Source organism: Manis javanica, chromosome 5 (genome assembly GCF_040802235.1).
Source record: "Manis javanica isolate MJ-LG chromosome 5, MJ_LKY, whole genome shotgun sequence".
Lineage (NCBI taxonomy): Eukaryota > Metazoa > Chordata > Mammalia > Pholidota > Manidae > Manis > Manis javanica.
Window position 1 is genome coordinate 26613107 of NC_133160.1, and position 13498 is coordinate 26626604.

Consider the following 13498-nt stretch of genomic DNA (forward strand, 5'->3'; position numbering starts at 1 on the left):
TAATGTTCACTTTATAGAGGTACAGTCATTTATTTAACTTGTTTTTAAATTTTCATTATCAAAATAATGATAGAAAATGGACAAATTCGTAAGAAGATATAAACTACCAAAATGGGCTCAAGAAAGAATAGAAAATCTAAAGAAATGCAAAATCTGAACATTCCAAGTAAAGAGATTGAGTTAGTAATAAAGCTTCCCATAAGGGAAAGCTCAGATACAGATGCCTTCACTGGTGAATTCTGTGAACAATTTCAAGAAGGATTAATGTCAGTTCTTCAAAAGTTCTTCCAAAAGGATTTTCTATGCGACTGGCATTACCTTGTTACCAAAACCAGACAAAGACATCACAAGAAAATAAAACTGCAGACCAATATCTCTGGTGAATATACGTGCAAATATCCTAAGCAAAATACTAGCAAATTTAATCCAGCAACAGATGAAAGGATTACACAGTAAGAATATCTCAGGAATGCAAGGTTGGTTTAATGTCCTAAATCAAATGACATAAATATTAATTGAATGAAGAAAAAAGACACATGATCATGTCACTAGATGTAGAAACAGCATTCGATAAATATTTTTTCTGATAAAAAGAAACCTCTCAAGAAGGAATGGAGGGGAAAACCTGATAAAGGCCATTTACAAAAAATTCACAGCTAATGTCATACTTAATGGTGAACAATTAAATTCTTTCCTCCTAAGATCAGGAACAAGACAAGGATGTCTGCTCTTGCCACTTCTGAAGGCATCCAGATTACAAGAGCATGAAAAACAATAAAATATTTAGGAATGAATTTATGAAAGTAGTGTAAAATTTGTACTCTGAAAACTACAAAATGTTATTTAAATAAATCAAAGAAAACCTGAACAAGTGGAAACATGTCCCATATTCCTGGATTAGAAGACATCACCTTGTCAATATAGCAGTATTTCCCAAACTGATTCAATGCAATTTATATGAAAATCCCAGCTGCCTTATTTTGCAGAAATTGACAAGCTGATCCTGAAGTTCATATGGAAACACAAAGGACCTAAAAATAAAAACAATCTTGAAAAAGAAAGAATTGGAGGACCCACACTTCCCAATTTCACAATGCTACAGTAAAGATAGCGTGGTACTAGCATTAGGATAGACAATGGAATAGAATTAGGAGTAGAAAAATAAACTTTCATATTTCTGGTCAATTGATTTTCAGCAAGCATACCAAGACAATCAAATGGAGGAAAGAATAGTCTTTCTAAACAAACGGAGCTGGGAAAACTGGACATACCCACCAATAGAATGAACACAAAAACTTCACAAAACCATGCCTCACAACATTCACAAAAATTAAGTTTGAATGGTCACAGACCTAAATGTAAGAGAGAAAATTATAAAACTCTTAGGAAAAAAATATAGAGATTTTCATGACCTTGGTCAGGCAATGTTTCTTAGACATGATACGAAAAAACACATGCAACAAATGAAAAAATAAATTGAACTTCATTACAATTAAAAACTTTTAGCCTCCAAAGGGCACCACTCAGAAAAAGATAACATACAGAATGGAAGAAACTATTTGCAAATCATATATAAGACACTAGAATCCAGAATTTATGAAGAACCTTACAACTCAACAGTAAAAAAGACAAATAACCCAATTAAAAATGAGCAAAGCCTCCAAATAGACACTTCTTCAAAGAAGGTATACAAATTGCCAACAAGGATATCAAAGGATGCTGAACATGATTAGACATCAAAGAAATGTATGTCAAAACCATAATGAGATCCCACTTCACCCTCATTAGGATGGTTACAGATACATGTTGGCTAAGACAGGGGCAAATTGGAATTCTCATACATTGCTGGTGAGAGTGTAAACTGGTGCAGCTACTTTGGAAAACAGTTTGGTAGTTCCTCAGAAACTACAACATAGAGTTGCCATCTGACCCAGCAATTCCACATCTAAATATATACCCAAGAGAATTGAAGACGTATTTCCACACACACACACAAATCTGGTTAACAAGTATTTTTAGCAACATTAGTCGTATAGCGAAGAAGTGAAAACAACCCAAATGTCTAAAACTGATGAATGGGGCAAGTGTGGTGTGGTCTGTCCATACGATGAAATATTATCCAACCATAGAAAGAAATGGAATTCTGATGCATACTACATGATGAACCTCTAAAACATTACACTAGGTAAGCAAAGGCAGCCACAAGAGATCACACTATATTGTGATTCCATTTGCATGTATTGTGAGGTGATGAAATAGTCTAAAATTGATCATGATAGTAGTGCAAACTCTGTCAATGATGTGAGTCATTCCCGTTGTCCATTCAGTTCATTCATCCATCAACTGTCCATCTATTCAACATTATTTGCCTTTGTATACTTTTGCAAATCATGTATCTGACAAGGTACACTTCTTTTTCTTTATAAAATAAACTGAATTGTTGTATAATAATGTACATGAAGAAAAGCACACAAATCAAAAGGGTTCAGCTTGGTGAATATTCAGAAAATAAGCCCGTATGCAAATAGCCACATCATATCAAGAAACAGAATAATACCAGCACTTGGTGCTCCCCCCATTCCCCCACTGGACCATTTTGACCTACCCTTCTCCCCTATCCTGATTTCTAAATCCAGAGATTAGGTTTGTCTGGTTTTGAACTTACTATGATTGAAATGGTGAGATAGGTTCTCTTTCATGGCTGGGTCTTTTCTCTCAAATACCATTATGTTCCTGCAGTTCAGTCATTAGTTGAATGTAGGTGTTGAGTCGTCAGCATTGCTGAGGAGTATTCTGTTGCTGATACACCACAATTTATTCATCGGTGCTACTTGGTGGCATTGAGGTTGTTTCTAGCGATGTGGGGCTACTAAACATAACATTGTTATGAAGATTCTCATTTAATTTGAGTTTCACTGATGAGTAGTGAGGTTGAGCATCTCATGTATTTGTTGGTCAGGTGGCTATTATTAAGTGATTATTCAGATATTCTCTCCATTTTTCTACTGACTTGTCTTTTTCCTTTGGGTTTTTAGGAGTCCCTTATATATTCTCGATATGAGTTCCTTGACAATCATATAGTTTATAGATGTCTTCTTCCATTTTGAGCCCGCTTTTTATTCTGTGATGTCTCTTGATGAACAGAAGTTAATTTTAGTATTATCCATTTTATCAATCCCACCCTTCATAGTTGTGCTTTTATACTCCCTTCCAAAAGTCTTTTAAAATTGTGGTAAAAACAAGTAACATGACAACCACTGATCCAGCAATTCCATTTCTGGATATATATCCAAACCAAATAAAATCACTGTCACAAAGAGATATCTGTGCCTTTATGTTCATTGCAAAATTATTTACAGTAGCCAAGACACGGAAGCAACCTAAGTGTATAGCAACAGATGAGTGGATAAAGAAAATGTGATAAATTGTGTATAACATATACATATTATTGTATACACACTGTATATGTACATGTATATAGCTTTTATATGTGTGTACATACATATACAATGGAATATTAGTCAGCATGAAAAAGCAGGAAGTCTTGCCATTGGCAATGACACGAATGAAACTGAAAGGCATTATGCTCAATAAAATAAGCCAGAGAGAGAAAGACAAATGCTGTGTGATCTCACTTTATGTGGAATCTAAAGAAACCAAACTCATAGAAACAGAGAGTACATTGGTGGCTGCCAGGGGCAGGAGGCAGGGTGGGGGAAATTGATGAAGGTGGCTCCAGTTATTGGGTGAGTAAATTCTGAGGCTTTAATGTACAGAAAAGTATATATACACTTATGAATACTATACTGTATACTTGTAAGTTAAGAGAGGTCTTAAAAATTCTCACCACAAAAAATAAAAAACAATGTTAACTGTGACTTGATGGATGTATTAACTAAACTTGTGGCTATCATTTTCCAATGTATACATGCAACAGATCATCCTGCTGTACACCTTAAACCTACACAATGTCAGATGTCAATTATATGACATTTCTGGAGAGAAAAAACCCAGAAATCTACCCTCTTAACAAAATTTTAAGTGTCAGAACAGTAGTGTTAACTTATTTCACTTTTGAACCACAACTGCCCAAGCCCCTCCCCTCTGGCTCAGGCAGCCATTATTCTACTTTTTGTTTCTATGTGTTTGCTTTAGTGGAATCATGCAATATTTCTTTTTTAACAGTAGCTGTCTCTATCCCTAGTTAGCTGAGAGATTTTTTTATAGTTATGAATGAATTATAAAAAATGAACTTTGTATAATCATGAATGTTGGGTTCTGTCAAATGACTGCTCTGCTCCTATTGCAGTGATCATACGGGTTTTCTCCTTTATTATACTAATGTGCTGAGTTACATTCTTTGAATTTTGAATGTTATTCCAATCTTGCATTCCTGGTATAAACCTCACTTAGTCAAGTATTATTCTTTTTAATATACTGTTGAGTTCTGTTCAGTAAAATTTTGTTTAGAATATTTGCATCTATGTTCATGAAGAATATTGATCTACAGTTTTCTTTTCTTGTAGTTTCTTTGCCTTGTTCAGTATCAGGGCAATGCCAGCCTCATAGGATTTGGAAAGTACTCTTCTTATTTCTGGGAGAATTGGCATAGAGTGGGTATTATATCTTTCTTAAATATTTGATAGAGTCCACTGATTAAGCTCTCTGGGTCTAGAGTTGTTTTTATGGAAAAGATTTTGATTATGAATTCAATTTCTTTAGTAGATATAGGGCTACTTAGATTTTGTATTTCTTGTGTCAGTTTTGATAAACTCATTTTTTTCAGGGAATTTTTCCATTTTATCCAAGTTTCAAATATGCTATCATTAAGTTCTTCACAATAGTCCCTTATCATCTTCTGAATGTCACAGGATCTCTATTAATGTCCCCTTTTCATTCTTGATCCTGGCAATATGTGTGTTCTCTTTCTCTTTCAATTTTGCTAGAGGTTTTTGGATTTGTTAAAACTTTAAAAGAATCAGCTTTGGCATTGTTGATTTTCTCTATTCTCTGTTCATTTTCTATTTTGTATATTTCTGCATTTAAGTAATGGCATATAATTATGTATGTTTTTCTATAAAATTGTCAAATAACATTTTTCTATTTTTTTATTGTGGTGAAGACAAATAACATTAGATTTACCATCTTAACCATTTTTACGTGACCAGTTCAGCAGTATTCAGTATATTCACATTGTTGTGCAACAGATCTCCAGAACTTTTCCATCTTGCAAATCTGAAATTCTATACCCATTAAACAACAACTTCCCTTTTATTTTAAAATTATTCCTTTTCCTCTATTTACTTAGAATTTGATTTACTCTTCTTTTTCTAACTTCTTAAAGTAGAAACCTAGATCATGTGTTTTACAGCTTCCTTTTTTCTAATGTAGGTATTTGAAGCTATAAATTTTCCTTCAAGCACTGCTTTAGTTGCATCCCATAAATTTTCATGTTATAACTTTTTAGTTTCCTAGTCTTATCATCATTCAGTTGGAAGTGATTTCTAATTTTCCCTTTGACCTATGAATAACTTAGAAGTGTTTTGATTAGTTTTCAAATACTTGGGCAAATTTCCAGCTATTGTTATTGATTTTCAATACCATTATAGTCAGAAAATAAATTCTACATGCTATGATTTTGATGATTTGAAACCTCCTGCATCTTTTATATGTCCCATTTTCTTGGCTATTTTTGTAAGTGTTCCATGTCTACTTTGAAAAGAATGTGTGTTCTGCTGTTGTTGGATGTCAAATGTTACAAATGTTAGTTAGGGCCAGTTAGGTGATAGTCTTGTTCAAATCTTTTATATCTCTACTGTTTTGATGTCTACTTCTTGTATGCACAGCTGGGAGAGGTCTTAAAATTTTCAAATATGATTGTGGACTTGTCTGTTTCTCCCTTTAGTTCTTTCAGTTTCTTTTATTTTTGAATCCCTAAATTGCTAGGCATACAGGCATTTAGGATTATTATGTCGTCCTGAGGAACTGGTTCTTTTATCACTACAAAATTGACCTTTTAATTTTCAGTAATGTTCCTTGTCCTGAAGTCTTTCTCTGTTTGTAGAGACAGACACATTTTCCTAAGCTTTCTTTGCTTAGTACTTCCATGATATATCTTTTACCATCCTTTCACTTTTAATCTTTGTATTTATAAGTAAAGTCTTATTTCTTCTAAATGATATGTAGTTGAATCTTGCCTTTTCATTGAATAGTCTGAAAATCTCTCCATCTTAATTGGTGTATTTAGTCCATTTTCATTTAATATAATTATCTACATGGTTGGATTTAAGTCCACCATGGTAATTTTTTACTTTCTGTTGGTTTCATCTGTTCTTTCTCTATTCCTCTTTTCATTGTTATTTTGGGTGAATGGGCTTTTTTACTTTTGTTTTGTATTCTGTTCTAGTCTATCTTGTGTGTTGACTTTTCGGTCTCTTTCTGTGTATGTTTTTAACTGTGTCTGTCCAAAGCTCTGCTGGTTTCTCCTCCTTGCAGTTGCTTTCTTCCTCCTAATCTGAGCCTGGTTCTTACTCAGCCAATGCCCAGACTCAGAAAATGCTCCCAGAGAAGAAAGCAGCTCCTGATTTCAGTTCTTCTTTGAAGGACTCTTCCTTTTCTGTAATTTTAGTTTGTCTTAATTTCTTTGCTTCTACAGCTCTCCAATTATTATTATTCTTATTTAATTTATCAAATGTACATCACAGTGGTTCAGCAGTCCCCATCTCCCTCCCCCTGCCTCTGCCTATTCCTCACCCCCTTGGTAACCACTAGTCACTTCTCTGTGTCTATGAGTTGAATGGTGTTTTGTTCCTTCTGCTTTGTTTTGTTTTTATATTCCACAAATAAGTGAAATCATATGGTATTTGTTTTTCTCTATCTGGCTTATTTCACTGAGCATAATACCCTCTAGATCCATCCATGTTGTTGCAAATGGCAGGATTTCATTTTTTATGGCGGAATAGTATTCCATTGCATATGTGTACCACCTGTTCTTTATCCATTCATCTATTGATGGACACTTAGGTTGCTTCCATATCTTGGTTATTGCATACAGTGCGATGATAAACATAGGGGTGCATTTATCTTTTCAAGTCAGGGTTTTTGTTTTCTTTGGGTAAATTCCTAGGGGTGGAATTACTGGGTCAAGTGGTTATTTCTATTTTTAGTTTTTTGAGGAACCTCCATTCTGCTTTCTACAGCAGCTGCACCAATTTGTAGTCCCATCAACAGTGTCAGAGGGTTCCCCTTTCTCCACACTGTCGCCAGCATTTATTTCTTCTCTTTGGGATGTTGGCTGTTCTAACTGGTGTGAGGTCATATCTCACTGGTTTTAATTTGCATTTCCCTGATGATTAGTGAAGTGGAGCATCTTTCATGTGCCTGTTGGTCATTTGTATTTCTTTGGGGAAGTGTCTGCTCAGGTCTTCTGCCCATTTTTTGATTGGGTTATTTGTTTTGGGGGTGTTGAGGCATATGATTTCTTTATGTACTTTGGATGTTAACCCCTTATCAGATGAGTCATTTATGAATATATTCTCCCATACTGTAAGATGCCTTTTTGTTCTACAGATGGTGTCCTTTGCTGTACAGAAGCTTGCTTTTTTGTTTGATGAAGTCTCACTTGTTCATTTTTTATTTTGTTTCCCTCCAATTATTTTTTAAAAATATTTGTAACATGTCTGTTTAGTTTTTCTTAATTAAAAAAACATTCTGCAGCAGGGGAATAGCCTGCAACTAACTCACTGCACCCTGCCCAGGAGGATTTCATGTCTCACTCTTCTCACTACCTGCTTTCTACCCGAGCCCCTGTTCTTCCCCAGCCCCATCCCTAACCTCACATTTGATGGACACCTGACACCTGATCATTTTGTGCCATTGCTATTTTATACATGAACTACTTGAAGCCTGACTGAGAATCACTTGGTCATTGCCGCAGTACTCTGTTTCGGCCTCTGTGTGGGGCCAAATGCTTTAGGCCTGAGCTCTAAGTATATACTATGGCTAGTGTCCGATTCCTCCAGGTATTTGTAGAGTAGCCAGCATAATGCCTGGCATATGGTAGGCATCAACAGGTGTAGGCCAGGGGCAAGGGACTGTTGGCTGAGGGTGGAGGATGAGGGACAGAGGGTTCAGAGGAAGGGGAAGCTCTGTCATTGCTACTGAGCTGGATCTGTTAAATTGCAGGGACATTTGGCCTGAATGTTTGGAAAAGGCTGCAGGATGTCCAGATGGTTAGTGTCTATGATCTAAGAAGAAGCGTAAGGGAGGATGACGACTCCATAGATGCTTCCCAGGCCTTCACTGAGCTGCAGTGAGTTATCACGGCCCGCCTGGTCTCCTCTGGCCCAGGGAAGGGGATGCTGGGCATTTCCCCAAGTCCCAGGCAGCCTTACTTGGAGAGTGCTGGGCACACTCGGTGGGGGGCGGGGGGTGCTCAGAAGGCCAAAGATTTGGGACCTGCAAGCACATTTGACTCCACAGGTGTCAGCGGTGGCCTAAGAGCTCTGTTCTAACCCAGCAAAGCTGAAAGACTCAGAAGTACAAACCAGTGGAAAATATCAAAACCCAAGTCCCTTCCCCAGAACCAGGTTCAGATTTGTTCAGGCTGGTTCCCGGCAGAGGTTAATTCTATGTGGCCAGAGTTCCCTGGGAGGATAGACACTCATGTTATTTCCCTGTTTCATGGGGAAGGCAGGCTGCTTGCTTTGGAAGCCTTCTCTTCATTTTTTTCCTCCATCCATGTTCCACCATATTTCTGACCAAGTCTTGGACAATTTTGGATCCTTCAAAAAATATTTATTGAGGTCCTGATGACTGCCAGGCCCTGTGTTAGGTTCTAGAAATCCAGTCAGATATGAGTCCTGCCTTAGGCAACTCACAGTCCATTTGGAGAGATGGATATGCAAGCTCGTGGCTGCAGTTCTATGTGGTAAGTAGCAGGACTGTTAAGAACAGGGATAGCTTAGAGGAAAAATCTCCTGATTGGGTGGATCAAGTAAAAGGAAGGTTTCATAGAAGAATAGATTTTGGAGTTGTGTTTTGAATATAAGTAGGAGTTTTCCAGGCACTTCCAAGAGTCCTTGTGGCTCCTATACTCCTGGGAAGGCATAAATCTTATCTGTTGGGGGGGATATCAAGGCAGAGGCAGGGCTTCCCTAGGAGGGAGAGATTGTTTATGTATTCCACAGGGGGAGGTCCAGGTAAGGTCAGGATGGGGTGCCAGGTCTCCATGGAGGAGAGCACACGGTGGTGGGGAAGATGGCAGGACTTGGTGGGAGCCAGTTTAATATGGGCTTTAATAATGTTAATTGAACATGGCTAATTGACCAGGCCTGGGCAATATGGCCTCAGGGAGGGATGAGAAGCTTGGAAAGGCCCTGGCCAAGGAGGGAGGAACCCCGCCTAGGGCACCTTCTGAAGGAAAGCCCCTCATGGGAGGGAGTAGCAGGATCTCGCTGAGGCCCTGGAGTACCAGCAGCGGGAGCAGGTAGCTCCATGGTGCTCCAAACGGGAAGGGGGACGCCGAGGCCGAGGCATGGGCCAAGCTGCGGAGACTAGCCCTGCTGTCCCCGTGGGCCGGAGAGCGCTCCCCAGAAGACATTGAGAACAGCTGGTGCAAGTGGGAGTCCAAGGGCAAGCAGGAGAGGCTGGGGGTGTAGAGGGACCCCCAGCAACTCAAGCCTGAGCCCTCACTGTTGCCCTTGACTCCTGCAGGTGAGCCAAGTCCTGGGAGCAGCGTACACATCCAAGCGGCAGCCTCCAAGTCCCAAACTCCTGTTCACCAATGTGCAGTACGGCTGGGTGAAGAACCAGGTGAGGCGGGGCGCGGCTGTCTCCTCGAGATGCTGGGGCTGGAGGCCGGGGATCCCGCCTCCATCGGTGACCACTCGTGCCCACCCGGCCCTCCAGTGGGACTGTGGGGAACATCGGGCCTTTCACAGGATTCTGGGCCACAGACAGTTCTGGGATAAAGCTGGTCTGGCTGGTTTGTCTGCCAAGGCCCTGGTTGAGGCCATGGATGTGGCTTTTGACCTTGAGGGCAAGCCTCACTGGTCCCTTGTTGGAGGTCGTCTGGGCCTGGCGCTCCCACAGCCTCCAAAGCATTGCCTGAGTGTGTGGTTTTGGTTTATCAGTGTGTTTACTGCTCATGTCTGCATACGGCCGGTTGCTCCTGTGTGGGTACAGGGTCTCATGGTGGCAGGGAAATGATCAGGAGGAGACAGAGGGCATGGAGGGGGTTTTCTTGGAAAGAAGGAAAAGGAGCCAGGGACTCTGGAAAGGCAGCCTCAAGCCCCATCATGCCTCTTCCTTGGCAGATCCCAGCCGTACCCTCCTCGAGTGCCATGAGGCACTGTGGGGACTCCCTCTCTCTGTGTTGGGGTCTCAGCATTAAGTGAGACACCTCCTCTGTGCTTGCTGGGGAGAGGTCAGTGTGAAGAGGGAGATGCGCCCAGAGCCAGCCTGGCAGGCGGTGAGAGCACATCTGGGAAGTAGCTGGTACCTGGGCCTCCTCCTAAGACAGGGACAGTCCAGTGCCCACCCCTCAGGCTGCTGCTATACCAAGAGAAGGGCAGGTTTGGTCATCAGTGACAACCGTGGCCCTCCAGAGACTTCTTCTGCATGGAAGTGTCAGGCCTGTCCTCCTGGCGCCTCCCTCTTGGTCCTGCTGCCCCTGCACTCCCCTCTCTGTTCCCCACAGATCGCACCTCAGATCCAGCAAATGCTGCATTTCAATGAATTGGCACCCACCCACCCGCCTGACTTGATGAAGCACAAGGTGCTAGAGCAGCAGGGCCGGCTCCTCCACCTGGAGACCCACACTTTCCAGAAGGACCTGGATCCTGATAGGGAGACGGCACCCAGCACCATGGCCAGCACGCCCACTGCCTCCTCCACTTACACCTTGTTGTCTCCGTGAGCCCCAACCTCTGTGTTCCCGGAGTTGAACCTGTCCACCTCCCTGGGGCTGCAGTCCCCCCAGGTGTCCAGGTACATCGTGCAGAAGTCAGCGACGCCCATGCCTGTCAGCTCCTCCCCAAAGCACCTCTCACAGCCTCTGAAGACCCCTCCTCTGTCCTCCGTGAAGAAGAGCTCCCGCATCAGGTTCTGAGGTGGCCCGTCCTTCTCCCCTGTCCTCCAGCAGGTGCCCGGGCCAGGGGGGCCTCGCTGTCCCTGGCTTACCCCTGCCAGGCCCAGGGATATAGGCCTCCTGGCTGTATCTGCCCGCCCTGGCTGGTGAAGCTGACCTTCTTCCTCACCAGGGACTTGGAGAAGGAAATAAATGTTCTCAGATGTTGGAGTCCCAGAGGCCCTTAGTTGGGCTGTGTGTCCCTCATGCCCTTAGGCACCAGGCTATGTCTCTGAGATTGTGTCATACTTCCCCTGTGAGGCCCTGTGCAGGCGCAGGGGGAGAGGCCTGCGCCCAGGAGGCAGGTGCAGCTGTCTGGCAGGGGCTCTGGGTGATGCCGCTGGGGTGAGCTGTTTGGCTCTGGAAAGTGGTTCAGCCTCAAGGCAAGAGTGAGGCCCAGCAGTCCACTGGAGGTAATAGTGGCTGTTTGTCTCCTGCCCCTGCTGTGTGTCTGTCCTCCTCCACCACCAGGTGTTGCAGTTGGGGTCCATGAAAATGAGAAACCGAGGCAGAATGACGTTTAATGCAGAGGGCTGAGACTCTCTTGGAGACTAAGCACCAAGCCAGGGCTTCCCTGTGCCTTTATTAAGCTACAGCAAGTAAAAAGACAAGCATCAATTAATGATTATAGGATAAGTTTTTCATCAAGCTAAATAATTGCAGACTATTCACCTCTTAAAGTTTCTCTTCTGTCTTGTCAAGTCATCCGCCACGTGAGTCTCACGGTGTGTTCCTTATCTGGGTTTACCTCGGAAAGGACGACAGGAACTGTTTGCAGTTCTTGTCACATTGCTCATGACTCGCACCAGATTCCAAGACACAGCACCTATTCTCTCTTAGATTAGTTTCAGCTACAGATTAGGCTTAAACAGGAATTAAATTACAAGATTAACTGCTGGGTATCTACACTGGGGTATCTACAACCAGGCGCTCCTCTGCAGGGAACCCTGTGTTTACAGACTGTTCAGTCCCTCATGTAAGGGAGGCCCAGAGCGTGGATGGCACCTGAGCCTGGCTCTGCTACAGTCTGGCTTTGGAGTCCCCTGTTGACTCTGGGCTCATTGTCCCACTCTGGCCCAGAGGCATCTGTCCAGGCCTCTGCTGGCCCACCATCCCTCTCAGCAGCACCACACAGGGTTCTGGGGCATTCAGAGACTCTGAACACACAACAGCAGCCACTGCTGCTGTTCCACAATGCCCACGGGGCCATCTAGGCTGGGGCTCACTGGAGCCATGGAAGGTGGGTTGCAGGCCTGGTTTCTCAGAGGTCTCTGCAGCTCTTGTTCCCACGGACCCTACTGCCCAGCCAAGGCTCAGCCCTGGGCAATGAATGTGTGGCTTCCCCTCTCTCTCTGCTTCCATCTCCCTTTCTCACTTCCCAGGGTGCAAGCACAGGGCTTCCCTCTCCTCTCTAGCGAGGAGTCCCCATGTCACTGTGCAGCCTCCCCAGGGCCAGTGCATTCTCTCTGCTACGGAAAACTATGATCTGAGCCCTCCAAGGCTTGGTTCTTGGATTAAAGTTAAGGGACTGCCCAGGAGCCCGGATTACTGAGGCCAAAATACATATGCATGCTGTACCCCAATGTCGTCCCTGCATCCTTTTCCTAGGGCTCCTATTACAAAGTACAACACACCAGGGGCTTAAAACAACAGAAATGTATTGTCTCACAGTTCTGGAGGCCAGCAGTCCGGTGTGGGCAGCGCCACGCTCCCTCTGTAGGGGAGAATCCTTCCTTGTTTGTCTGGCTTCCCGTGGTGGCCAGGAATACTTGGTTCCTTGGCTGGCAACGGCCCACTCCATCCCTGCCTCTGCTGTCACGTGGCCTTCTCCCTATGTTTGTGTCATGTGGTCATCCCCTCCGGGTGTCTCTCCTCTTAAAAGGACACCAGCCATTCCACAGCACGACCTTCTCCTAACCGATTACATCTGCAGGCACCCGGTTTCTGAATCAGGTCACAATCGGAAGTATTGTGGTTAGGAGGTGAACTTATCTTTTTGGAGGATACAGCCCAACGCATACCAGTCTCCATCACAGATCCCCTGAAATGGCCAGGAATCTCCATGAGCCTTAGGGACCCGCAGCACAGGAAGCGAGGGCTCACAGGGTGGGTCTTCTGAAACCCGGGGGACTGCGGAGGCCAGGGCCGGGGTTGGCCAGGTCGGCCACACCTGGGTCCTCAGTCTGAGCCTCTCTGGTGGCAGGCTTGGTCCTCCGTGCCCATCTGGCCTGGTTCTTCTCAGGGGCCACTGGGTTTCTGGTTGCATTTGAGGCTGGCAGCAATCAGAGAGGCACACTAAGAAGAATCCTGCAGCCCCTAGGGCAGAGTCCCCAGCAGGGGGAGGTCTGACGAGGTGAGATTCCGGCAGGG

General features: G+C 43.3%; 1 long non-coding RNA gene across 1 annotated transcript; it reads left to right on the forward strand.

Moving 5' to 3' along the window:
* The first annotated feature begins 8133 nt into the window (after positions 1-8133).
* On the forward strand, positions 8134-12678 carry LOC140849519 (uncharacterized). Its single transcript, XR_012131485.1, has 3 exons — positions 8134-8311; positions 9715-9813; positions 10700-12678. It is a non-coding gene; the product is annotated as an uncharacterized lncRNA (long non-coding RNA).
* The last annotated feature ends 820 nt before the right edge of the window (positions 12679-13498 follow it).